The sequence below is a fragment of the Mauremys reevesii genome, linkage group 9 (assembly GCF_016161935.1).
Source record: "Mauremys reevesii isolate NIE-2019 linkage group 9, ASM1616193v1, whole genome shotgun sequence".
In the NCBI taxonomy this organism is placed as follows: Eukaryota; Metazoa; Chordata; order Testudines; family Geoemydidae; genus Mauremys; species Mauremys reevesii.
Genome location: NC_052631.1, coordinates 88,451,160 through 88,478,573, shown reverse-complemented (window position 1 = coordinate 88,478,573; position 27,414 = coordinate 88,451,160). Strand labels below are relative to the sequence as shown.

At 40.2% G+C, this 27,414-nt stretch overlaps 1 protein-coding gene across 10 annotated transcripts in view; it reads right to left on the bottom strand.

The window, feature by feature from the left end:
* TENM1 (teneurin transmembrane protein 1) overlaps nucleotides 1-16,050 on the bottom strand; it is a 697,978-nt gene extending 681,928 nt beyond the window's left edge. For 7 of the 10 annotated variants that reach the window (XM_039487526.1, XM_039487540.1, XM_039487539.1 and 4 more), the window contains exon 1: nucleotides 15,971-16,046. The gene's annotated coding sequence lies outside the window, so the exon portion shown is untranslated. Of the gene's footprint in view, nucleotides 1-15,970 lie in introns of all 10 variants that reach the window. The other 3 variants (XM_039487530.1, XM_039487534.1, XM_039487532.1) reach the window with 3 other exon arrangements.
* Between the last annotated feature and the right edge of the window lie 11,364 nt (nucleotides 16,051-27,414).

Genomic DNA, 27,414 nt, shown 5'->3' with positions numbered 1-27,414 from the left:
TGACAGAATCTAAATGATGGAAATCTTATAAGACTTCTGCCATCTTAATGGTGGAAAACTCTAAAACAGGGGTCAGCAACCTTTCAGAAGTGGTGTGCCGAGTCTTCATTTATTCATTCTAATTTAAGGTTTCACGTGCCGGTAATACATTTTAATGTTTTTAGAAGGTCTCTTTCTAGAAGTCTATAATATTATAACTAAACTATTGTTGTATGTAAAGTAAACAAGGTTTTAAAAATGTTTAAGAAGCTTCATTTAAAATTAAATTAAAACGCAGAGCCCCCGGACTGGTGGCCAGGACCCAGGCAGTGTGAGTGCCACTGAAAATCAGCTCGCGTGCCACCTTTGGCACGTTTCCCATAGGTTGCCTACCCTTGCTCTAAAAAATCATCTGTTCCTGTGAGAATACTGAAAAGGTTGCCTGAAATTTCACAAAAATATCTCCACAAATGTTTGGAAGCTAACATGCAATCACATGTGGAAACAATGCAAGAGTTTTATGTAAGGAAACTGACAAAGCTTGCCTGCTATTTTGTTCTTCCAAAGAGAAATATTTTTTAGTAAATGTGACTTAACAAATGCTGATTTACGGGTAGAAGTGGAGAGTCGATGCTTACTACTTCAAAGAATGTTTAGGCTACATTTTATGTGGTATAGTTATGGGACACTTTTAGAATCAGGTGCTGAAAATATTCCTTTTTACATGAAAGTTCAAGTAGGGAAATTGCAGAACATGCATAAACTTGGTGAAATGCAACTGAAAGAAAAGTTACAAGTTAAGGAAAAAAATTTTCGTGAAGCTTATATAACTATGGATTTTAGGGTTTGTTTTTTTGTAATCAATAGTGTGTCGGATAAGTTCGGCTACTGGCATGATCTTCAAATGTTGCCCAAGTGTACAGCCTATCATATCTTAAGAAAATAGGTAGAGAAGACAAAGAAGACCTTTCACATATTTCTAAAGGAGAGCTTTCCATTTTTCCCAAAGAAATAGTGTCTACTGCCCTTGTTGAACATACCATCGTGAAATATGGAAGAGCTTTTTTTTTTGCTTTTGAAGACATCAGATGCAGGTAGTCCACTTGTTCTAGTAATCTAGGAAGCATAGCTATCATATTTATTCAAAGCAAACAAGAAGCCTGGTTTGAAAATGTCTTTAGTACCATGAAGGAAAGTTTTAAAGTTTGAAGTGCCCTGTGGATATCCAGAAATGCAATTTGTGCTCAGATAAGCTTGGAGACTTCGGGTATAACAAAGGTAGAAATGCTTCATGATTTATCAGAGTTGGAAGCCACTTTTGGCAGAGATCCCAGAACTATTCTTATTATTGCTTTGTTGGGAAAAAATGTGTAAGAGGATCGGAGCAGGAGAGCATGAAGCTCACTAACCCATCAAGCCAAACATATAGCAAGCTGGAAAGTAGAATTAAGGTCAAAAGACTAAGAGGAATGGAACCAGTGGCTGACATGAAGAGTCCATCACAGTGTTCAGCACCATATTTTGGTCCCATGATGGAAAAAAATAACTCAGATATAGGGTCATATCCAGGACACTTTGTGAAAAGACCTGCATTAGGTTGAGATGTGAAGAAATCTGTTTCCCTTTAATGCATCACCTATAGTAATGGCAGAAACGGCAACCTAGAGTACTCCTAGTTCATTTCGGAAGCTACTGTACAAAGTGTAATATAGTGGAAACTAAAATATGTTTCACAGTAATCTGCTGTGCCATGCTGGCTTGTGTAGTCGCAGCAGAGCACTCTGAAAAAATCTCTCCATGAGGGGCATAGCTACCAGTGCTGGGAGTGCGGCTGGTGCACTGTCTACACTGGTGCTTTCCAGCGCTGAAACTTGCTGCACTCAGGGGGGGTGTTTTTTCACTCCCCTGAGCGAGAAAGTTGCAGTGCTGTAAATTGCCAGTGTAGACAAGCTCTAAGTTCCCCTGTATTAATACTCTACATGCTATTGTAATAATCTTTTGTACATAATATGCCTTGTGAGGTTTCACTTGAAAACTAACAACACTGATCATTGATATTCTTGCATGATGTATGTCCATGGAGTATATTGAGAGTTATGGATATATGCTGAAATTATGACTAAAGTGTGTTGAAACCAGGCATGTCAGGAGAGTTGGTAAGCAGATTTGCCCTAGACAAAGGAAAGTGTTTGCTTCTCTGGCCAGCCCATTCATCATGCAGAGATAATGAAGGTCTATTTACATATTGGATAAACAAAGTAAGGAAGAAAGACTTTACCTGAGCAATAAAGATGGGTGTCTGAACCTCAAGTGTTAAGCAATTGAAAAAAGCTGATTGCATACAATAATACTGCATTATAAAAGTGTGAGTGTTTGAAAGCCTATGACACCTTGGTAATCAATACTGTGAATTGTACCTAACAACACTACATAAGGAATTATTGATACTCATATAATATTATGCCTTATAGTCTGGCCAAATTTATTCTGTGGCCAATCCCTCCCAGAATAAAGAGAATGCAGGTATCTACCTGCTCCAATGAGATTAAGCAAGATGTGAACAAAAACAAATGGAAGCCCCGCTTCCACAGAAATCAGCAAGGGGATGGGAAGTCCACAGGAGTAGAATAACATAATAAGGTCATCTTGCCTCTTGAGACAAAGTCATTGAACTTTAAAAGATATAAGCAAAGACAGAAGCCATCTTTGGAATCCACCACTAGACTGACACAAGGGAACAGAACTTTTGCAGGCTGAGAAACCAAGAGGGGCTTGAAGTCCCTGGAAATTGAATATAGGTGAGAAACCTGCTTAGGCAAAGATCTGTCATATACGAAGACAAGGGAAGCCAGCATCTTGTACTTCTGTGGAAGGAACTGCCTGAGGAGAAGTCAACCATGGCTATGAAGAAGGAACCTCGGTGAGAGAAACTATCATGAACAAAGCCTATACCTCGTTCGATTAAGTTTTAGGCTTTTAGAAGCACATTGACCTTCATTCCTTATACTTTAACTCACTTAATCCTATGTATATTTTGTTAAAAAAATTGTTTTATTTTTTACTATAAAACAGCTCAGTGCTATGTTTAAAGGGAAGGGAGTATTTACCCCAGTTAAGTTAATAAGCTGTGATGTGCTTTTATCTCTTTAAAGGAACAAACAAACCTTATTATTTCTCTGAGCTGTCCAGGAAAGAACTGGACACTTCAGAGCATGCCGTTTGGGGAAAATTAGGGACTGCGAGTGCATTGAGGTCACCTTGCAGGTTGTAAACAAGGCTGGTGGAGACCAGTGAGTGTGACTGGTGTTGCTTGCAGGCTGCTGGGGGTCAGAGTTGCTAGACAAGGCTGCAGTTATACACAGATAGTCAGAATGACATGCATGCCTATTGCTGACTGTGAGCATCCCAGGCTATGAGCTACAGCAGCAGGGCATTATGAGGCACTCGGTTAAAAGGTAAGAGGTGACAACCCTTCACTTGTCTGAATTGCCCTCTGAAGCATGACAGATTCATCACTGAAAGATTTAGGATTGGAAACTCTAATGTCTTGGGTCAAAATGAAGCTAACTAGAAATACTCAACTTGTGAATCCTGAATACTTTTAGAACTGTATAATAGTCCATACATAAAAGATCCATCTAGTATCTACATCACCAATGCCAGGTGATTTCTACACTTGCCAAAGCACTTCATGATATTTTTAATTGCATTTGGAAGCTATAGAAATCAGCTATTACTAAATCCACAGGAAATGTCATTTTTCTACACAAAGTTCAGCAAGCTTATCAGCAATGTGATGTACAGGCTCAACCCATCTAAGTGTCCAGGAATTGTCTCTTGATGGTTTAAGACAGTAATTTGTTAATATTTTCCTTTCTTATCTGGAAAGACATATTTAGCTAAGACACTATTAAAAGACCCTGAAAATTGGCTGCATCTTAAGTAAACTGTATTTCAATAGCTGCCTATTCTTTAACCAGGATCCAAGTGATATGACAATTTACCATCAGCCTCAAGGTGACAGATTTGTTTTGGTGGCCATACAATTGCTTGGAGGATAAGGTTCTCTATCTGTTTAAATCATTCCAAAAATGTACCATAATGTGTAGAAAATATGACGCAGAGAAGCTGCTTATACAATTACACACACACACACACACACACACACAGAGCAACATCACAGGCAAAGGTTAATTGTGAAAGCTAGCCTTGCAGACTCAACAGTTGGTTAATTTAAATAATACAGTATATAAAAGTCTAACCATTGTTTTAACTTAAGACAATCCAGTATATTTAAAACAAAGAAAAATAGGGCAAAAGGGGGAGAGGCTAAACGGAGTTTTAACCTATGAAATCCAATGTATTTAAAAGTAAAGTTGAAGTGTTAAGCTTTAATTTATGCCATTATGAAAAATACCACAACAGACGTGGGTAGTGGAGTGTGTGTTTCTGCATTAACCTTCATATGGTAAAGTGGTAAAGTGAATTAATGTAGTGGCTTTCACCACTGAAGACCTGAGTTCAAATTCTGATTTATGGTACAAGGAAAGATAAGTGTGGTGGTGTTTTCCTAATCATTAGTTATGCCCACATTATAAAGACCTGCAAAAGTAATTTTTTAGTGTCTGCTCATAAGGTGCAATGGAATCTATTTTTAAATGTTTTATTGATCAATTTTTCATTGTATTGGGAGAGCTATGTGGGGGAAAAAATGCACGTTGTCCATGCACACAAGGCTTGGCATAAACCAACATTTGCCTTTTAGAACACCTTATTCATTCATGTTATTCTGTCCAGATTAGCAAATATCAGTGTACTTTACAGCTTGGATATAACTGCAGACCATTTTCAAGAAACATTCATTGCAATTTAAAAATAAAATAATTTCACTGTGGTTGCATCACTTTTTGTGTTTGCTTTCCACTAATATTCTAGCAGTCAGTTTTATTGGCAATGATATTAATGAAAACTGAATTTTCAGTGAACAATGGACATTATTTGTGAGAAAGAAATTTTGTGAAACATGATTCACATCAGAAGCATAGTTCTAGGCTTTGTTCATGCAGCCACAGGAACTGACACCTAACATGAGAAATATCCTTTGTGAAAACCAACCAACTAACTGCTTGGATTTAAATCAACAGGCAAAGTAATAGCCATCAAAATACTTCAGTGAACAATCTCAAATAAATTACTTTTAAGAAAATTGTGAGTTTCTTATAGATCACATGAAAATATCATTGAATAAATTATTTACTGCAATTTTCCCCCTCAAAACTAGAGCATTAGATAACATTGTATTTGTAAGTACACGGTATAATATGACATACTGAATTTCTTACATTATCTAATTGGTAAAGTCAATGCTGCAAAAATGATTTACTTTTTGATGTCAAAACATTGAAAATAACTTATGCACGTCAAAGCAGCCAGATATATTTTTTCTTTTTCCCTTCTTATAACCACAGTTCATTAATATCAGTATTCTCTGGGTTTATGTAATTTGAGGCAATTAAATTATCAACATTTTGCTATAAATATTGCAAATTAGAGCAGAAACAAGGATTATAAATCTATTTCTACCATGAGGTTTTGATATAAGACAAACATCCTGAAACTAATATGTTTTAACTTTCATAGGGAGTTGACTGGTGTGTAAAGGGAAATTGAACACAGTGGTGATTTGACTGCTGGCGCCAAGTGTGCAATCACTAGAAATGGGTGAAATATTAATAGTGAACAGTATTCCCCATCAATCCCTTGTGAAACTGCAGAACTTTACGCACAAGTAGTCCCATTGAAGTCAAAGAGACTATTCATGTCCATATAAATAAGTAGCAATTTGTATCTTTGCAGGATTGGGGTCTGAGTGTTAAACTTAATAAATTCCATGTAAGGACAGTATCTTTACCATCATAAGAGTGTCCCCATGGGGAATTATCCCAGAATAACTATAACAATTATAGTTATGTCAGTAAATTATCCCACATAGACAAATTCTTAGACTGTAGTTTGAAAGGACTAAGTAAATAGTCAGGATGCAAATCTCCTATTTAAATTTATACAAACAGTTTTAATCAGCAAATTATGGTTTGATCCTGAGAGGTTCTCCCATTGAAATCTGTGGGAATTGTAAGATTTTAACACCTATCAGATCAGGCCCTCAGTGTGAATGTGGTGAACTACCAGTACTTTAGGTTTGTATACAACTGAAAGAAGGTTGAAAACAAAGCAAGAGATACATCACTCGTCTCACTGAGCAATGGGTACTTTGACAAGAAGGTTAACCTTAAACATTTTTTTCAGAAAAAACAAATAAACAGGTCAAGTCAGCCCTTAGGCAGGTTACTCTTGCAGATCCTGACACTGCCAGCATTTGAGGGTTAATCTTTAAATAAAAATAAATTGTCCAAGAACAATTTCTTCAATGTACTATAATAGGATCTTCACCATCAACCATGCATGTCTTCTTGTCTCACTTACTTTTGAAAATATAAAGATATTCACTAAGAAAAATCTTTCCATCTGTATTTGAAGTTGCCATGACCCTCTTACAGAACATTACTGTATGGAAACAGATGAAGCAGATAAATAAAACCTCAAATACAATCGGGATGTGGACCTCAGAGATACACAGACAGAGCGACCAACAACTCCTGAGTGTCTGTTCCTTCTCCAGATTATTTAACCTTGGAATTTCACTATCAAAGCCTCTTTAGTTATATTTTTCATTCAGGATGAAGGGAAGGGGAATGCACAGGGTTGCTGCTACATGTTAAAACAAAAAGGAGGGAGAAGGGTGGTGTGAACATGAGGAACAAAATTAACTGGAATCATTGCTTAGAAGACATGTTAAAAAAAGCAATTTTATTAGCTTTAGAATATTTTAAGGTGTTTCAAGATAAATATTTTATGCCCTACAAGTCAGCCTTTTTATATTGAATTTTCTACATTCAACTAGAGAAAACGCAAATGTACCCAGCGAACACATAGTCCCAAGCATTCTTATGTACTTCCTGTCAGACACACAAAAAATAGCAATAAACCACCCCATGGTGAACATTACTCGGACATTGGCTCTCGCCTCAGATGCATAGTTTGATCTTGCACTTTAGATAACTTAGAAGTGTACCGATAACAGACTAATGCATATCACAGCTTGTTGCTATGGGAGTATGGCTCATTAATTTAAATTTTTATTTACAAGGAACTTTTTAGAAACAAGTTTGGCAGGAGATTACACTTTACATCTTTCCACTATGCAAAGTAGCTCCCACTAGAAGGATAAGGACAGAATAAAAAGGTATATATATTTTCCCTGTTATTTTGTGTGTATACTCACACACACAAACAGAATTTCCCCTCCCTGCACCAGGTTCCCATGAGCCCAGCTGCCCATGTCAGAAACAGTTTGTGACTCAACAACAACATTCAGTTCTCACTTTCTATTCAACCACAAACTGCTGCTAAACGGATGGCCAAGCTCATGGGGAAGAGGGCACTTTAAAACTAACACTTTTCCTTTCCTTCTCTCATCCCTACTCTGTTGGCCCTCTCCATCCTTCTTAAACTCAACTGGGAGCCTAAAACTAGTGACTAATTTGAATTACTAAAGTAACCTGGAGGCTCAAAGCTACACAATTGCTTTATTAGCATGGTAGCAGTGCCGGCAGGGGGAAGTGGCAGCTTCTTTTTAAAGTCCTGGTGTTGGTGCCCCAATCCAACCCCTTTTCCTCTGATCCCACCCCATGAATTCTTCCCTCCTTCTCTGATCACTTGGGCCCAACCCTTCAAGAGACCATCTCTGATACCGTCTCCGCAGCCTCAGGAATGCTCCCAGTTTTCTTTCCATCCACATAATCCCCAGGGATTTATTCCATCACTGCTTACGTCTAGAAGTCAGCTTCCACCCTCTCTCTCTCTCCCCCTATTTCAGTCCTAATGTCACAGAATCAGATTTCACATAGCCTACACAACACCATCCCTCCCATCTTTGATCCTAGGAATTGTCTCCTCCAATATTACTGCCTCCTTCCTTCCCACACCCACCAAACTCCTTAAATCTCTCCTTCCCCTAGTGGTCCCAAAATCTCTGTCTTTACTCCTGTCAGCAATTCTCTGCCTCCTCCCCCCGCCACTGGATTTCTCCCCATCCTCCTCACCCGCTCCACTGATATCATGGCCTGTGCGTAGCTCCTAAAGCTGCAGATCTGCTTCCTTCACTGTTGCCTTCAGGGAGCAGAGAGTGGAGAGGAATTCTCAGACCTCTACCTGCCAGGGACAGTCTAGGTTTTCTTGGTCCTGCCTCAGCACAGTGCACCGGGCTAGATGGGGTCACCTCCAGCCCTACGTTTCTGTGATTCTACCTCCCACTGCCTCAGGCGGAAGACAGGGAATCCAAGGGTGCAGCTACCTGCACAGGGTTCCATGCTGAACCAGTCTGCGGCAGCTCTACCTACCGTTGCGGCCACAGGTGCTCACTTTTGTTTTTGCCAGTGGGTGCTCCTCTCTGCTTCCTCCCCCCCGTGCATGTGGTGGGCAGGGCCTCAGGGCAGAGCATGGGCAGGGCCTTGGGAGAAAGAGGCCAAGTGGGGGCCTAGCCTCAGGGCGTAGTGATAGGTGGGGTCTCGGGATGAAGAGGCTGAGCGGGGGCAGGGCCACAATCTGGGTGCCGGGCCCACAAACGATTAACCTGGCCCTGCGGGTGCTGAGTACTCCCTGTCTTTTTGTGTGTGTGCGTGTTTGAGCCCTGGAGCATGCACAGAGCTGGTGCCTATGGCTGCTGTTTCTCTTTTCAGCTCGCTGGCGGCTGGAAGCCACAATGGCAGCTGGGCAGGAGAGAACAACAGTTGCACCCAGACCAGCAACCAGAGCAGGAAAAGCCACAGTTGGGATGTGGAGAAAGATGATATCACCCTTGCTCCCTGAGTGACTGAGCTTTTCGTTTAGTACCTAACACCTAGCTAGTTGCCTGCTGGCTGTACTCACCCTGAGTTTGTCTTGCTTCACAATGAGGAGTCCCCTGCCTTAAATGCCGCCTGCTGCTGTTTTCTGCTTCTAGGATTGCTCAGTTCTCAGTGCTTCCCCACTAGGGAACTTCTCCCACAAGCTCGCTAGCTTTTAATTAATCCCCACCCAGACACTGCCTCATTTTTGTAGGGCAAAGGGATCATAACTGTCCCAGTCTGGATGATCCTTTGGCACATCTGGCTATCTACTTACAGTATCTGAGTGCTCAGTCTTTTAATGTACCTATCTGCTCTGGCCCAAAGGATTGACTCTACACCTGCAAGGTTCCCCCATCCACACTGCAGGGGACTTACTTTACCCTCTTTTTTTTAAGTCCAGTTCTACATACAAATATATACCAAAATTAGAAATCTGAAGGAGAAAAAACTCAAACAGACGATGAGTCTGAGAATATTCCCATGTGATGTTTGCCTAGTTTAGCCCCTGTAGCATGGCAATCCAACTTGCTGAGGAATGTATATCCAGCATGCCCTGAGAGGGTATGTGAGAGGTTTATGTCTCAGACATGACTGCTGCTCTGTGAATTGGCTGGTGGGGGCACTAGTAGAACAGATGGCAGTCAGCATCAGCCCTAGCATGCCATCCCTGTGATTTGACTGAGAGCCACAGTCTCACAGACGAAGACCCCTGAGGACCCCTAATTCCAGGGTTTCAACCATGACATTTGTTATGATAGCACTCGGATGTTCCTTTTGATGAGCTGTGTACAGCCAAGTTACTACTGTGTAAAAGGTGTGGGTTAAAATAATGCCTGTTCCTAAGTCAATTATTTGAAAATTGAACCCATAATGCGAGATTTACTGTGATACTATTAACTTTGTAGTGAATTGAAGTGTTTGTAGCATCTGTAAAATTGACTGATTGTTTCTCATATAGCTAGCAGTTCAATAGAGAATAGAGGCTTTTATGTGCGAAAAAGCAGCAAGGTCAAACAGCTGTAAAGGGTATACTGGAAACACCACTCCTGATTCTACAGGAATAATGCATGCACTAAAATTCACTGCTTTGTTTCTTTGGTGGTGGTAGGGGAAGCTGACAAAAATATCCACAAGTTTAATCTGTTCTTCCTATGCCAGAGACATACCCCTGAGGTTAACAGAATAGCTAGGGAAATTTGGTGGTTATGTGTTTTTAAAAGTTAGCTTTCGATGAGTAATAACAACTACATTCCGTCAAGGCTTTTATACCCTAAAACAATGTAAAGAGTTCTCCTCCAAGTTATGGCCCATGTAGATGGATGTCACCTGGGTGGAGGGAGGAAGGGCAAGCACTCAAGAACAGTTATTCCAACAAGGAGCCTCCTCGCCCTCCCCAGGCAGCTCCATTTGGCTCTTTGTATCAGATTAGAGTGTATCGAAACGTGTTTGGTATTTGACGACAATTTAAACTGACAAAGGCCTAGTATAATACACCCTCTTGAAATAGCTACAGCATGATTTTCAAAGGTACCTACAAATCTAATCAAATCAGAACCTTTGAAAATTAGACTCTGTAGTCTCAAGCTGAGAACCCAAAAATTGGGGCACTCAAAGTTAGTGGACACTTTAGAAAATCTAGGCTTTAATATTAGTGGAGTTAGTCAAGCCACTTCTTGTGCCTGTAATAGCTTGCTCAGCATTTTTCTAGTGACATGGTAAGTTGTAGCTCCTAAAAGATTTGACCTTGGTATCAATACTACCAACAAAGACACTGCTTTTAGATAAGTTTCTAGTCAAGCTTATGGGGCTAATCTAGTCAAAGTCTTAATTACATTTGTTCTAAATTTAAACAATCTTTATGGAGACTCTTGTTAGAACAGCTCAAGTGATCATACACTGGGGAATATTAGACAGAAGTTAGATCAGCATTGCCGAGGTTAGGATATGAACCTTGCTACAGCAAAGCAATTGAGCATGTACTTAAGTCCATCCCTACTGAGGACAGCACTTAAACACATGCACTTAAGTTCCACTGAATTCAGTGGGACTATTCTGATGCTTAAAGCTATGGAATTGCCTAAGCGCTGTTCTTATTAGGGATGTTTTCCTGAATTGAGGGCTAGGACAGCGGATTTGTGATCTAGAAGAGAATTGGTTTCCTGTATGAATTTTGTAGTCAACTAGACTACTTTATTTTGTAGGACAAGCAAATTATTATTTGTTATTTACATTGCAGTAGTGTGCTAATGTGTCAGGCTTTCCCCAAACACGGAAAAGACAGTCTGTACCAAAGAAGGTACACTCTAAAAGTGAGGCAAGATCAGTGAAGCATTCCTTAAACATTACATTTATTTATTTTAACTACTATTGTTTTCTATTGAAGCGGAACACAGCACTATATTGGAAATAGTACATGCAGGAGGTATTAAGAATATCTAGACTCTGTTTTCAGATATTTTGGTGGCCTGTATCCTGGACAGATAGATAAGAAGGAAGAATATTGTGTCAAGGTATTTGTGTCCATTAGCAATGTTAGAATTCTGTCATCAGCGAAGTGAAAGAGTCCAGCCGCATATTACAATGATCTGAGCATTTGAAAAAGGAAGCAATGATGATGGAGAAGGAAGATCTTATAGTTTTGGCCCTAAAAGGCTCAGAAGAGCCAAGCTTCTAAGGCAAATGTGTTATTGGTATAATTGTATGATATTTTCCTGTTTGATCAGGATGCGTGATAAGGAAACAGACGCAGGGATGGATTTTAAAGTGCAAGGCTGCACCTTTATTAACCTACAACTTTAACTGAGGGAGGGGACCCAAACATACACACTCCCCCACCCCTGAAATAGCAGGCATTTATTTGGGTCCAGTGCAGTAAGCAGTCTCCATGACAAATTAACGGTTGCACCCACCGCCCCCTCAACCTAACCCCTATGATTTAGTCCACATCTGAATATCCCTGCTCTCCTCAGTGAGAGACAATGACAGTTCAGATGTAAGTCGGGTTGTGGAAACATACGGTGTTTTCTTTGTCCAGGTGTCAAGCTGTCTGGAGTTGGCTCATGAACATGGGTGCCAACCCCAGGGCATAAACCCGAAATTGATTGCATTTTCTATAATTAGATTTCACCAACCAAGTACCAAGTGTGAACTCCTCAAGCACTGTAACCGCCTTAACATGGAGTTACAGACAGGCCTTGGCTACACTTGCAAATTTGCAGCGCTGCAGCAGGGTCTGAAAACACACCCTCTCCAGCGCTGCAAATTGCGGCGCTGCAAAGCGCCAGTGTGGTCAAAGCCCCAGCGCTGGGAGCACGGCTCCGAGCGCTGTACGTTATTCCCCACAGGGAGGTGGAGTACGGACAGCGCTGGGAGAGCTCTCTCCCAGCACTGGCGCTTTGACTACACTTAGCGCTTCAAAGCGCTGCCGCGGCAGCGCTGCCGCGGCAGCGCTTTGAAGTGCAAGTGTAGCCAAAGCCACAGTCATCTTGGACACTCAGGTCTATCTTGCCACCCAGGCAAGCCTGCCTTTGTGACAGATGATCCCTTACACCAAAACCCACAACAATATTCAGGTTACTTCCAGCCCCAAAGGACCAGTCACTTTCCCTGGGTCAGCTGGACCTCAGATCTCCCACCAAAGACAATCCTACAATAAACCACAAATTTAGTAACTTAGAAAAGGAAATGCGATTTTTTAAAGGCTAAAGCACGTAAATACACACACAAATTAGTTACAGATGCTGTAGTGTGCAAGCTCTGTATGTCCTTTAGGGCTAACCCAAGCTAAGCAGCTTGGGATCCCCTGCTTATGCTTGGAAATATTGCCTTCTTCAAATTCCAAGCAGCATATTGACGACTGTTTCTTCCTGACAGGGATTTCCCCAAGCTGTGATGGGAGGAGTGTTTGTGCATGTTGCCTTTTCATGGGTGTGGGGAAAACCATCAACAAAGTCTTTTGTCCACTGATGTTCCACAGTGTTTTGCCTTGTGTCAATAGGCCTTTTGTTGGGCAGGGGATGACACCTCTTGTGCTAAACTAGTATTTCACACTTGGTAATGCTTCTCTCCGGGGGGCGGGGGGGAGAGTCCAGTTTCATAGTGAACACTTTTATAGTTTCAGAGCAAACATGTTAATATTACCTTATAACATGGGGCACAGATATTACAAGTGAGATTAATGCATGCAGCAACTCACAAGCATTTCATTAAGTCCAAACACTAAACACTTCTCTAGAAATCGAATACTATTTGAAGAGTGCTAACACACAAGCAAGCCAGGATGGTTTCCAGCTATGCATTTGTCAGCTATGGGCCTGGGTTAATCGTGGGTCTCATGTTGACCTGTGTGAGCCTCTCACCCACATTGGACACCCGCCACAAGTTGTGACAAAATTACTAACTTAGTTTATTAAACTTACAACTTTAAAGTCCTGCCCTTAGGTCTTATTAACCTGAAACTGGGCCTTCAATATACTGTGAGGAAGAAAAACAAATCCCACCAGACACCTTTCCCTGAAGGAAAAAATCCTTTCTGATCCCAAACACTGATGATTGGTCAGATCCACATCATCTTGGAAATGCAGTTCAAACTGTACCTCCCTTAGGCAGGGAATGCAGGGTAGCAACATCAGCGACTGCATGCCCAGAGGGTTCCATGTACAGGGAGGGGAAAAGTACAAGAGAACCAACCCTTTCTCCCAGCCAAAGGTATCAGGGAGAGACAGAGAAACCAATCCTCTCCTTCCATCACACAGACACAAATCTCCATACATGTTCTGGATTGGAGCAAGGGGGAAAAGGTGACAAGAGCAGGCAAACCTGCCTCTCCCGGAGACAGTGGGACAGCTGCAGAAATTTCCCCAGCAAAAGAGAAAATTATAATAATATTTTACCTTTTGATTTTATTTCCTTTTTCAGGGATTTAAACTCTGTAAAATAAACATTGCTAGAAAGTGATTTGGAATAAACAACAGGTAGACCATTTGGCCAACAATTGACTTGAAAACAAGTTTCACATATTAGGCATTTTAATTTAATATCAATAACATTTTGTATTACATTTTGCCAGTGCTCCATTTAGTTGGTAATGATGGTCATTTTATTCTTCATTTAATAAGGGTGAAGGTTAGAGTTCCTACAACAACGCGTATTCTACAAATGCAAAAGATTATTTGGTTCAGAAAGCAGATATTAAGAAACTGATTATATCTACACATCCAGGCACAGAACGGCAGTGCAACAACAGTAAAGTATTTCCCCCTTCATTACAATGCATATAATTAATTTTAAAATTGTATGTGTCTAATAAGATGCCTGGCTATTTAGAGAACTGTAACACTATCATGATGTCATGAAAATAAATTTATAGAACTTTCCTATCCCAATTAATAACCAGATGCAAATGTAACTAATGTTTCCCTTTTAACCGAGAAAAATATTAGCATAGTGCCTAAGCAATTTTAAATGCATGCTGTTTATCATCAACCAATACTGTCAAATTGTTTCTGCAACATAAAACGTATCTTTCCGTTTGAAACTTATGATAACTTTCTAACTGTGAAACTTTAGCTAACTGAAGATGAACAGACACAGATTGAACTTAAAATTTCCAACATGCAACGCTGGGCCTGATTCTGCAGCTCTCACTCAGAGTCAGTAGCATTAACTCGGGAGAGTAGTCCCATCAAGTACTGCTTACAACTTCCATAAGTAAGGGCTATTGAAAGTGAACAAGAGTTGCAGAATCAGACCAAATTTAATTACATGGTAAACTCTACCTTACTATTTGATTTTTAGTAGCATAAAATGACACGAAATGTTTTGCATGAACCAAAAGCCTAGTACGTAACAGAGGCAGAAAAAAATATCACGGTTTACATTTCCGCTAGCTTAATCACTTCTATAGTCAAAATTATTGCGCTGTTGAGCACGGAAAACAGAAACCAATTGAGTTAAAAGTAATCCTGTTTAGAGATGGCCTTTGGCGTTTAATAGTTGGGGAGAAAAAATATGAAAGTTGATACAGTACAATTTATTTCAATAGAGTTTGTGATGTAAAATTGTAGTATCTTTTAGACTCTTCCCAATTACTACTGCTGTTTCTGTGAACCTCTTCTACATGAATATATCGTTCTCATTCAAGCCCAAGGATAATCCTGAAAATATCTGGTAAAGTAGACATGATGGCAAATGTATTTTTCTGACTTGGGGTTTTGGTTTTCAAAGAAATGAAAATAATCATTTACCATAAAGAAAGAGTGTGAAATCACTCACATTTCCACATTAAAAACTAGCCACCTTATTAAGTCTGAGACTCCAATATATTTGCAATAATGAGGGTTTTTAAAAACAGACAATATGGAGAGGAATATTTTTAAAGAAAAAATAGAAGTAGAGCTAAGCTATCATGCATATAATGTAAACGAGAAGAGGGCAAAAGTGCCTTTGAATCTGGCATTACTCATATGCTTAACGTTGCGCACATGTTTCAGTGCTTGGCTCTGTCAGGCTTTACATTATTGACTTTGATGCTTTTTGGTAGGCCTATATAACAGCTTTTCATGTCCCCCGCACATAACCACAACCTGTCCACATTGATTGCATCACTATGTAGTAGAGTGAGCTGAGGATTGAGAATTCTTAGTGAGATTTTTCTTTAGGATACACCCCAAACTCAGCTGGCTCATTTCACACAAAAACTGAAATGTGTGGGGAGGGAAAGTTGGGAATCTTTATGCCTCCTCTTGTCCCTAGGTCTGCTGCAGATGTGGTCAGATGTCACACTGACTGCTCAGAAGACAAGAAAATTCAGGGGCAGGCAGCCAGCTGAGAATCAGTTTACAGGAGCAGTAGTGCCATCATTGACTGCCTGGGTAGTACAGCCAAACCCACAAAGCATGAGTTGATCTGGAGCCCTCCATAAAACAGAAGTACCTCCACAAATGGTTTTTACAGATTCTAGAGGTCTTGAGTCAGCTGTAAGGATAGGGACTATGAATAATCTGTGGAGAAATAAATCATAAGATTTAACTTCCAGCACTTACGTTTCCTTTTCTAGGTTCTCTACATCAGAAGGCTCACAGCCAGGACCTTCACAGGTCCCTAAAGCTGGCTCTGATCATTTACATCCATCCAACGAGCACCTCTGTAACCAATGGCAACCAATGACCTCATAATTGGCAGAATTTGGCACCATGTGTTTTACTAGCATCAAATTTTCTTCAGTTCCCTGCAGAATTATAAAATGTTTTTGTACAGTACACAAAGCCATCTGAGAAATGGACCACAGCATTCAAAACTACCTCTGCGCATTGTGAATTAGTCCATGGGTATTTTAAAATGTAAGACCCTTAAATGAGGTGAAAAGCCTAATCTTCAGACCACTATTAGAGCCATCAATGGAATGCTAGGTCACTAACTTAACCACAATTGGCTTTGACTGAAAAAAGAACTTTCTGATCTATATAAACTTAAACCTTAAACGTTTATTCTGTGTTTTCAACCAAAAATAAAAGGCTGTAGTACAATTACAATTTTTTTCCAAGTAAACAAAGTGTTTTAGTTCTGTACCAGAATATTTTCTGTCCATTAAGAAGATTCTAGTTGAAGATGTGTCATTCTGCATTAGCTGGAAAACCAAAACAGCTGCAGAACAGTTGCCTGAAAGACACGGACATTTACCAAGGATCTGAGAAGCTCTCATGACTTTTGTATTCACAACAACACTTCTAGAGAGGGGTGTTAAACACTTCCACATTTTTTAACCACATAAGAAAGTTCCCTTTCTTCTTCTTCTGCGGCTGCTGATTTTATTGTTCTGATTATACCCAAACTCATTATTGTGTAGTGAAACTTGACAATTTCAGTGCAGCAGCGTTAAGCCTGAATCAAAAAGTGTGAATAATCTCAGAGTTCTCTAAAAATGTTTAACTTTACTGTGCTGTGGAAATTAATATAATTCAAAAATAATGCTCTCCAAAATGATTGATTTTATCAAACAAGTCTCAGTGGGCTTGCAACTTTACTAACTTTTCAGCTCATCACTATTCAATAAACTCTCCATCTTGTCATATTCTTATTACTCTGATTAACTGAGCTAAGAAAATAACAACCATAAAAGTGCAAATTGCATGAACTCCAGTGTCCTTCATATTTCTTTGCAACCCATATTTGCTTGGACTTCTGAACATATGTGAAGTAATAAATTTTTAAAAAATTGTTTATCAGGAGATGTTGCAGAATTCAACTTGGAAGTTAAGCAAGCCCAGTTTTATGGAGGATGGTAAATTACCACTAAATTCTTAATAAAAGAGATTAAATTGTTTTGCTAGCCTCTTTAAAGAATGCCATACAAAGAAAATCTGGTTTCTACAGTAAAATGAAGAAAACTGAATGTAAAGTGGAAAAGGCTCTCACTGGAAGCAGATTTTTAGAGTGCCATATTGATTTTTTTTAATTAACAATGGGTCAGATTCTGATCTGTTAGACTGACATAAATCAGCAGTATCTTCAATTTACAGTGGTCAAAACTGAGGCCTGAATCTAGCTCAGTGTCTTTTTTCTGATTTCTTTTTAAGCACTATAAAAGGTGCATTGATGTGGCTGAATAGCAACTCCACATGGGTAACTTTGGTTTAAATGCTGGCTGCAACTTTATTAAAAAGATTAGAAAACTAAGGAGAGGAATATGGTTCACCCATTTCCAAAGGGGGTGGGGGAACAGTGAAGAGGAATCACTGCTTAATGGTCCTCCGGACACATACAAAATAACTACCATAAAAGTCCCCAAAGTGAAACCCTCATTGAGCCCTCCCTTCAAGAGCAGAACTGGGTACTAGGTGAGGGGTTCCCTCAAGCCCTTCCTATATCCCAACGCTGACCATATCCTATGGTCACAATCAGCTCTGAGTCCTGTGTTCAGGTTTAGGATAGGTCACAATGCCAAAGGCATTGCAAGCAGAAAGGACTCTTGGAACAATGGAACAAAAGCACTGACCATTCCACAGTCCATGTTGGTAACAAGACAAAATATCAGCATCCCCTACAACACACTCTCCTGCTTAGTACAAAATTAACAACTAACCAGCAAAGTCTAATATGCACACAAATAAGATTACACGGGCAAATTTATGCGCACACAGCTAATCACAAACCTACTCCTTTGCTTCATTATTGCTATTTCCAAGGAACTCCCAAGTTAAGTCTTCAACTCAGCTGTCCCATTTCTCTGCTGAAGGCTAAACCTTATCAAAACATTGAGGATTCCTTGTCATGACAGTTCACTTGATCATTTTCTTCCTATAACTGTTTGGTCTTTGAACTTATTCAGAGAAATATGTTCTTGGTCAATTTCTTTGGGGCCTGATCTTTGGGGCCTATCCACTAAGATCTGTGGATAGACCTCACTAACTTCAATGGACTTTGAATCAGGTTCTGGGTTATGCTATACTGGATAGTATCTTCCTATGAGCACTGCACTTCACAAAAATTCTGTGGCTTTGAACTTGAAAGATCCCCTGTTACATAGTCTGCAATTGGCAATCTTTTGGAATGTTGTTGCTCAATTTGAATTCAGTTAATTTCTGTTAAATGTCTGCCAACCTCTAAATAAAAAGGATTCAAGCTTCGCACTCTAACCCTTAAGACACTGACATTTTCCAGCCTGCCAAAAAAATGAATAAGGGATTATATTCATGTACTTGAGGGCCTACAAAGGGTTAAACTGAATCAAATGCTGAGGTAATAAACTGAGTCACACTGGATTGAGACAGCATCGCAAATAGTCAAGCACAGGCTACGTTCATCAAAAGAAGCAGGGAGCTCAGCAATTTTGGTGTCTGTCATCACCAGCTCTCTGAGACTAGGAGGTGCTGCATCATCATGTGATGGGATGCAGGAAAGGGAACAAAGTCTGGGGAATCGATCTATATTTTTATACTATCACTGATGTTGGTGTGCTCCCATGAATAAAATAAATCTGGACGGTGTATAGCCAGCCAAATGGAAGACTGTATGTGCACATGTGCAAAATATTATTTCTATTCCCATCAACACCACCATTTAGACGTTACCAAGATGGAGAATCTGTATTGTTGCAAAAACAAATCAAAATGAGCAGTCCGGGGGGTTCGTCCCTAGAAAATGTTGAAATGGCAATCTCCTGCATTTTAGAAAATGTCAAGCTATTACAAAAAAAAGAGAGATTATATAAAAGAATAAGTATTACATAGCATTTATCTGTCTTTCCCCAGAAGGAGCCAGCTGGAGGATAAATCTTCCTTTAGCCAAGGTTATTAGGAGACTCTTAGCTGAAGCATTTCTCCTGTCAGGCTCTAGTAATTCATAGGAAGTCTGGGAGTGCCAGAAAATCTTAACAAGACACCAGCTTCTCTGGCTGCTCCCACTTCACATTTCCTTGCCTCATCTCTGGAGGAGCAGCTCTGGGGAAGCTGGAGAGGGACAGGAGGGAGAATTATTCCTGGGTTTAGCAGAGGAGGAGGAATTGTGTTTCTGCCACGTTTCCCTCATTTAGCCCTGATCCTTCCAGAAGCAACATATTGGTGTCAACAACCAGATGAAAGTTGTAAATGGTATTTAGTAGCAAAAAGTGAATTAAATAGATGGGAGAGCAAGCAGGGGAAAACTATGTCTAGAGATACTGCCCTTACTCTTCTAATATAACAGCCCAACAGGGTCTCACTGAAAGGATTATTCTTTGATCTTTGGTTTAGAATATAATTCTAAGTGAAAATATGCATTCTTGCAGTTTTAACTTTGGTTGCTTCTCATCATGTTATCCTCATTCCAGGCCATGCCATTCACTCGCTCATTTTCACAGACATCCAGTCTTGATACTGTCAGTAAGTCTATGATTCTATTGCAAAGCAGTCAGCAGAGGGGCAGCATTTTTGCTCTGTTATTTGAATTTCAACTGCCTGAAGTACTGGTATAACCACATTTTGAATACTATTGATCCAAATTCTAGTCTTCAGTAGTGTATTGTTATCAGTGAAAAATCTATGCTGGACCATGGACAGTAGGCTCTCGAAAGAATCTTTACCTCCATCTTGGGAGGGTCCCAATAAACAGATACAAAACAAACCTTAGTTCCAGAAAGAACTCAAAAGTTTCCAGAGAAGTGCTCCATTTCTGTTTCAATTAGTGGGGCAGATATGTCACAACAGCACGAGTTAGGGACATTTCATGCTGTGTAGCCCAATCTGATATTGATTCCATGCTGGTGCAGTAACTTGGAGCACAAAGCAGGAGCATAGTGACATTTGGCTTGATTTTTTAGTTTACCAGTAACCATTATAAATGTGACTGATTATTTGGGGCTCTGGCTGCTTGTAAGATAAGGGGTAAGCAACGTCTGCAGTATGAATCACACACATCAGAAACCCTTTAATGGCATAATAGCCTTGTAATTATAGTTTAATCTATTCCATTATATTTTTAAGTGAGCTAACCCAATATTTGTTGTCTTCGCTATTCTCTCTCCCTTATCATTTCCCATACATCTTCCTCTCCCTCATTTTCTCCTATTACACCTCTACTTTCCTTCCCTCTTTTCACAAAAGTTGTCTAATGTCTTCACATCAAAAAACCTGCTGCCATGTTTGTGTTCAAGACATTGCTGGAGGCTGTTTCGTAATGCTGCCTAGAGGGTTTTATTCACTAAAAATGACAGAGCAGTTTTATCTTAAAGCGTGTCTGATTTAAATTTACTTGCAAAATGACAAACAACAGCCAATTCTGTCCAAGCAATATGCCCCAACCTCCTACCTAAACGTGGTTGAATTCCTAAAGAACTAGCAGGGAAGAAAGGGTTCTGGACTAGTTGCTTTGAACACTGATCTCCATGTACTATACTTAGAACTGAATACCCTGAATTTCTGCCATGTTGTTGCTTTTCTTGGCCAAACAGGAGGAGGAAGAGAGAGAGAGAGAGAGAGAGTGTTCTAAATAATAAATGAATTTAAATTACCAATCTTTCTCAATTATTTAAAAAAAAAGCAACAACGACAAAAAACAACCCCACAGTGCAATCGCACACCAGATGCTGAACATATTTAGGATGGAACTATTTCTTCTTTGAGTTTATCTAGCACTTCTGAGCAAACTTTTCACAGAGGCCTCCACTTTGTACTTCGATTACATGTGATCATGACATTTATTTTTCTGGTGTGATCCTAAACGTCTCCAACAGTGAGAGACTACCACCCCCTATATTAATAGCAATGCAGTTGAAATGGATACCACTTAGCATAGAAATGAAAGCTTTGACTTGCGGAAAATCTAGTGGCAAATACTACAATTTACAACCAAGCAGAGAACATGTAGAGGCCTCTTCATGCAGCAGAACTCCGAAGGAATTGGTTACAACTACTATTTTTATATGGGAAAGTCAAGAGATGGGTGTGTAGTAAACCAGGTGAATAATCAGAAGTTAGTATAAAACAGATAACTGAAAATATGATCTTAGCGAAAGGCTGCCTAAGGAGCCCACAGGAACTTGGCACCCAACATCCACTGAATTTCAGTGCCAGTTGGGCACCTAATTCCTTTTCGCTCAGTCAATGTTTATTTTCCCTTTCAAATATGATAGGCTCTCTTGCTCCACTAGGACAAAACATGTGGTTTGCCTAACGCCAGCAAACCCATGCTCTGAAATCAAGGACAGTAGAAAACGTGCTAATGACCAACACCTGCGAATTACAGCTCCCTGCTGTAGGAAACTGCCAGTCTAATGTTTGTTTATTATTTTGTTGTTGTCCCAATAAAATGGAGATGATGCCATTGCAAGAGAAAATATCGATGTTTGTAATAGAGCCTTTTGCCACAGACCTAGGCTTTCTGCAAAACTCAGGCATCCAGAATCCCAACAAATTATATTTCTCTTCCCACTCTTATAGGGTGAAAAAAATAATAAAAATAAAAATCAAGAATACTGATTTTGTCAGATGTCTGAGTGCTGTGCCTCACAAACATGGAACCACTCTAAAGTACGTTAACCATTGGAGGAGAATTGTGAAGCAGCCAACAAATCCAACCTCCCAAACAGTTGTGAATAGATGAGAAGGGTGTGTTGGACACCGTGAACGTGCAGAAGCCATATATTCATAGGACTCCAGTTACTGGTAAGAGTTTTCAGGATTAGGTCCTTGCTATGTGATTTTAGGCAAGCTGGTTAACCCACTTTTGCAACTGTTCATCCATATGCAAAGCTGATATAATAATATAAGAGTCTCGCCCAACAAGTATTAACATTATTTATGCAAGAATAACTAGAAAAATGTTACCCTTGAAAATGAGACTTGATGGACCTATTCAGCTGGAAGAAAATAGACCCAGTTTCAGCATTACAAAAGCTCACCAGCAATGGATTTTTCTTGTTCCAGAGGGTAGAAACCAGAGATATTAATTATTGAATTAGATTCTACATCATCATCACTGAAAAAAACAAAAAAGACCTGCCAGAGAAGTTTAACCAACAAATGAAAATCACTATTGGTTTCCATTAATAGATAACTACCCTAATTAACTAGATTCATATTTAATTTATTGGGGCATATCAGGGAAAATACAGATAAGAATGAGAAAATCACAGTCAGATATTTTTATGTATCAGCTTAATAGTTTGAAAAGTTTATTAGAATTCACTTGCATTGAATGACAGCTTCAGAAATAAACAAAAAAAGTGCAAGTCATAAAAATAGCTCCTTTGTTATCTCTGTGACATATCATTTGAAACATCTAATTGTACTGTGGAATCTGATTGTGCCCTTAATTCTTGAAAATGTAGGATAATTAATACCTCTGCAGTTCTATATGTGTCTTTTGAAAAGAAGATTTTCCCCCCCTCCACAAATTTTCCACAAATTACTGCTGAAAAATTCAAACCTACTTATCTTCTAAACCTAAGAAATTTGTGTCTCACATTAAATTTCAATATTGTTTAGAAGCACTGTGTTGACTGAAGCAACAAAACTACTTTACAAAGTGAAGAATGACATATGACATTGGAAACAGCCATATAATCAAAGAGATATGGAAAGAGCTTGGCCTTTTTGGCGATACCTGTGCCCACTTCCAGAAGCTTATAAGAAGAGAAGCAAACACAATAAGACCAAACTACTATCCAGCTGAAAGCAGTGATGGTTACTCCTCAAAAGGTTCAAATGCTAGTGGGGCTCAATCCCACCTCAGTTTTGTCAAAGTTTGGGTTGATCCTTATTTTATCCCAGATAATTTGCTCATCCTTAAAAGAAAAAGAAATGCCTTTGTGCTGGTGGATTTACTTATTATACCTGGCTGACTAAATATATGGATGAAAATGAATGCAGAAATAAATAGTTCTTACGGATATTACCAAAATACCTATGTATACCTCTAGCACACCCAAGCTAAATTTCAATTTGAAGTATTTTCCTGTTATAAACACATAAAACAAAAACAGGCCACATCCAAGATGTGCACGTTTTGTAGCACACAATCAAGGAGACAGAGATGCTGTCAGTCTGCCAGGATGTAACTCATTTCTATAGCAAGCTCTTTGTGGCAGAGACTGGATTCGCCTATGGACAATGACTGACACATTGTAATACAAATACAGTCAAACCTCGCAATAACGCGCCCCACCATAATGTGAAATCGCATATAACGCGATCATAAGTTGGCTCCCCTTTAAGGCCTAATACCAGTGGTCCCCAATGCCATGGCGCCCGCCGGGGCATTGATGTGCCCCCGCCTAGTGCCGAGCAGGGGAGAGAAGCCGCGGCCCCGTGCCTGCCGGGGACAGGGAGCACCGGCGCCTCGGAGGGGCCGTGGCTCCTCTCCCGTGCTGGGCACTAGGCACTAGGGGCACTAGGCGGCGCACATCAATGCACCGCATTGGGGACCACTGACTTAAACTGACCGGCTTGAAACTCCGCTATACTGAGACCCCATATTTATCGCGATGGAATTTTTTGGACCCCAAACATCGCGTTATAGCGGGGTCTCACTGTACAAATAATAATGCTTGAGCCCACTCCAGTGACACAGGGAGGCAGTCTGTTTATTGCTTCCCTCCCCTTTATTTATCAAGCACTAAATAATTTTATTGTCACATTTTCAGTCTGGCAAAGAGTCTGAAACCTTAATCCAAATAACAACTCCTGCATTTGTGTGGCTTGAAATCTAACCCTGAATTTAGCTCTGAAATTGGTAACTTGAGCCCACTTTAATTACGGTTATGGACTGACCTCCCGCCCCGGGTAGTTTAGTAAGAGCTATTTTTCTGACCGCCCATCTTGCTGGAACACTGTCTGTGATCTGTGAAGCTTATGATTCTTCCTGTCAGCTTAGCACAAAGATCCAGCAAAAATGAAAATGACAGCAACTGAGCTCAACCAGTGTTCCCAACTAATTTGTTAATTTTCATGCCATACTTGGGCTACACCCTAGTGCTTTTATCCTCATGCTCAGTTTCATTCTGTCGCTCACTCATTTTCATTTTAAGAGGTTTCAGGGCGTCCGTTTGCAGTATGCAGCTGTAGTAATCAGACCTCAACCACAGAGGTTCTCAATTTCTTTCTGCATTAAATGTTTTGTTTTACTGGAATGGGGGTTCTACTGGATGGGGAGGAGGGTCTTAAAACCCAGATTTTTCCAGGATTAGCTTGTATGGAATGGCTTCCCTAGCATAGTTAACCACCCATCATCAGATCTGTAATGAGGTCATGAGTGTCAGTTTCCACCCTCATTTAACATGTAACTGCTTCTCATGCAAACAACCTAAACACTTACTCTGTATAAAATAACCCAGAGGACAGCAAAAGCCTTCAGGTCTAGGTATACATTTCCTCTCTTTATCTAATGAAAATTTGCAGCAGATAGGGAGGAAAATGTTAAAATCAAAAGAATTCAGGAAACCTTATGGAATGACAAAATACAATCAACCAACTAGAACAATGAAGAGGAAAATGAAGCAATTTCTAGCAGTACAATACTGCACTTCCCTTTTCACAAATTAATGGAGAATGAAAGAAAAGTGCACTTGCTAGGTAGATGTACGTATTGTATGTATGTGCTGCATTCAGAGCAATAAAAAAAGAAGTGTACGTATATTTAGTTTGCACAATCATTAGAGCTAGCCATTCAAGCATAACAGTGGATTTTCTCCTGCAGCAACCATTTTAATCTGTGTTTTTCCATCATAAAACTAATTACAAGTAGAGACAGGTTGAGCCATTGAAAATAAGTTTGGGTATCTCTGAATCTGAACCTTGGATAATCCATTTAGGCATATATCACATATCCTCTACAGATGACTCAAATAGCTAAGACTCTTCAACCCAACAATCTACAGAGGCATTTCCCTAAAGTATAGATTTTTCTCAGGCCTCTTAAACATATTTCTCCTGCAATATTATCTTTCTATGCCTTTCCAACAGCCATTTCCCTTGTCTCTAGTTGTTGCTGAAAGGCAACTTCATAGTCATTGGTTTGGCTGGGGAAAGTAACTGCCATAAAAGCTACATAAAACACTCGAACCTATTTTATTAAATACAAAAAAGTGGCTGGATCCTAACCCTCGTATTTGGGTTACGTTCCCACCAAAGTCAATGTCAAAAACTAATGGGTATATTTCCTGAGATAAAAGTACAAGACTAAGTATTCTGAAAGTTTACCATCTCATATCCCACAGACTAAGTCCTCTACTTCTGATTTACACAAGGATGGAGGTACACATGAAGTATCTTCTGGCGTATTTTCTGCATATTTTCAGGAGGAGTTATAGGTACAGAAATTTCTTGGTGCAGTAGCATGAGGTGAATACGGAAAACATTACTACCACATACGGTATTTTGAAAGGTGTTTCAGGGAGACTGGACAGTCTATCTTATATTGGAATTATGGCTCCTGAGATAGTGTTGTTTCTAAAATACGTATGAAGTATAAGAGATGAAAACTTGCTCTTTGTATTTCTTGCTGCCAGTGCACGGGTAGTTGAAGTAGAGGAATACTTGTGTATGAGTTCAATGGGTGGGAGAAAGTCTCAGCATCTGAATTTATAGTACAAGAGATTAAGATCAGTGAATGGGTAAAATAAATTGTGATATGGTAATAGGGGGTGGTGTATAAAAAGGATAATTACTGATTAGGCCTGGAGATCAGAGTTAAGATTGTCTGTGAACCTTAACTACAAATTTTCAGAAGGTCACACTTTAAAAACAAAACACACAAACAAGCAAAAAGTTTGAACATTGAGAATTTTCTGGCTTTCAGATGTGATATTTTTTACTAACTACAGTGCTTAAAATTAGCTTCTTAGGGCTAGAGTTACAAAAAGACTTTTAGGCACCTAAACCCTGGACTCAGGCATCACTAGGATACACAAGATCCCTGCTCAGCTGCCCCTGAACCCTATATGAGCCTAACCTCCTCATCACCAACATTTTTGCAGTAAATGTGTCAATGTTTCTGCCTCTGAGCATGCACACTGCTGCCCCATGCCAAGCATCAGGATGCCTAAGCCCCAGAGGGCTGCATGAACCAGAGGAAGATGGGAGTTCTTCCACCCAACTCACCTGCAGAACCTGATCCAGTAGGCATACTCAGAACTCTCCTACCAGAACGGACCCCCAGAGGCAAACTTGCACAAAACAGGGGTTTGGAAGTGAAGACAATGACTACCTCCCTCATAACTTATAGCCCAGTCATAGGGCACTCACCTGGGACATGCCCAGTTCAAGCACCTCCCCACCCCACCTGAGGGGCAGAAAGGATTTGAACTGGGCTCTGCCACTTCTCAGGTGAGTGCTGTAACCACTGCCATATGGAACACTTTGATGTGAGACTCCCTCTGTGTCTCCTGTTGAAGCTGTTCCATTGTAAATAAATAATTAAAAATAAATGGAACAGCATCCTGGGTGGTTCTCCCACATCCCACGTGAGTGCTCTAACCACCAGGCTACTGACTCTCTCCCCGCACCCCCAATCACAGCAGAACTGCTTCAAAAGGTGAGACTGAGGAAGCCCCACATCAGACTACACCATGGCCCAGGGGTTACAGCACTCCCCTGAGAAGTGGAGTGTTCCGATCCCTTTTCCTCCTTCAGGTGAAGAGGGGACATGAACCAGGGGCCTGCCACCTCCCAAGTGAGTACACTAACCAGTGGACTAAAAGTTATGAGAGAGCTGCTGCTCCTCCTCCTCACCTCAAGAGAGGGTTTACAGCTGAAAACCCCACTTATGGGAAGAAGCCCCCCTGACATAGGTGCCTAGCTCAGAGTGGAGTGGTGCTTAGCACACACCCCTCAGCTTGGCATCTCCCATTGGCTAGCTTAAGCAGAGGGCTTAACGTGAATTCCATTTCCCCATTCAGTGTATAGGGAGTCTAGGTCTCTAACTCAGGTTTTGTGAATCCCAGTGATTCTGTGCCCCTAAACATTACGTGTGGCAATGCTCAGCACCACCACGCCTAAGTTTCTTGGTGAAACTA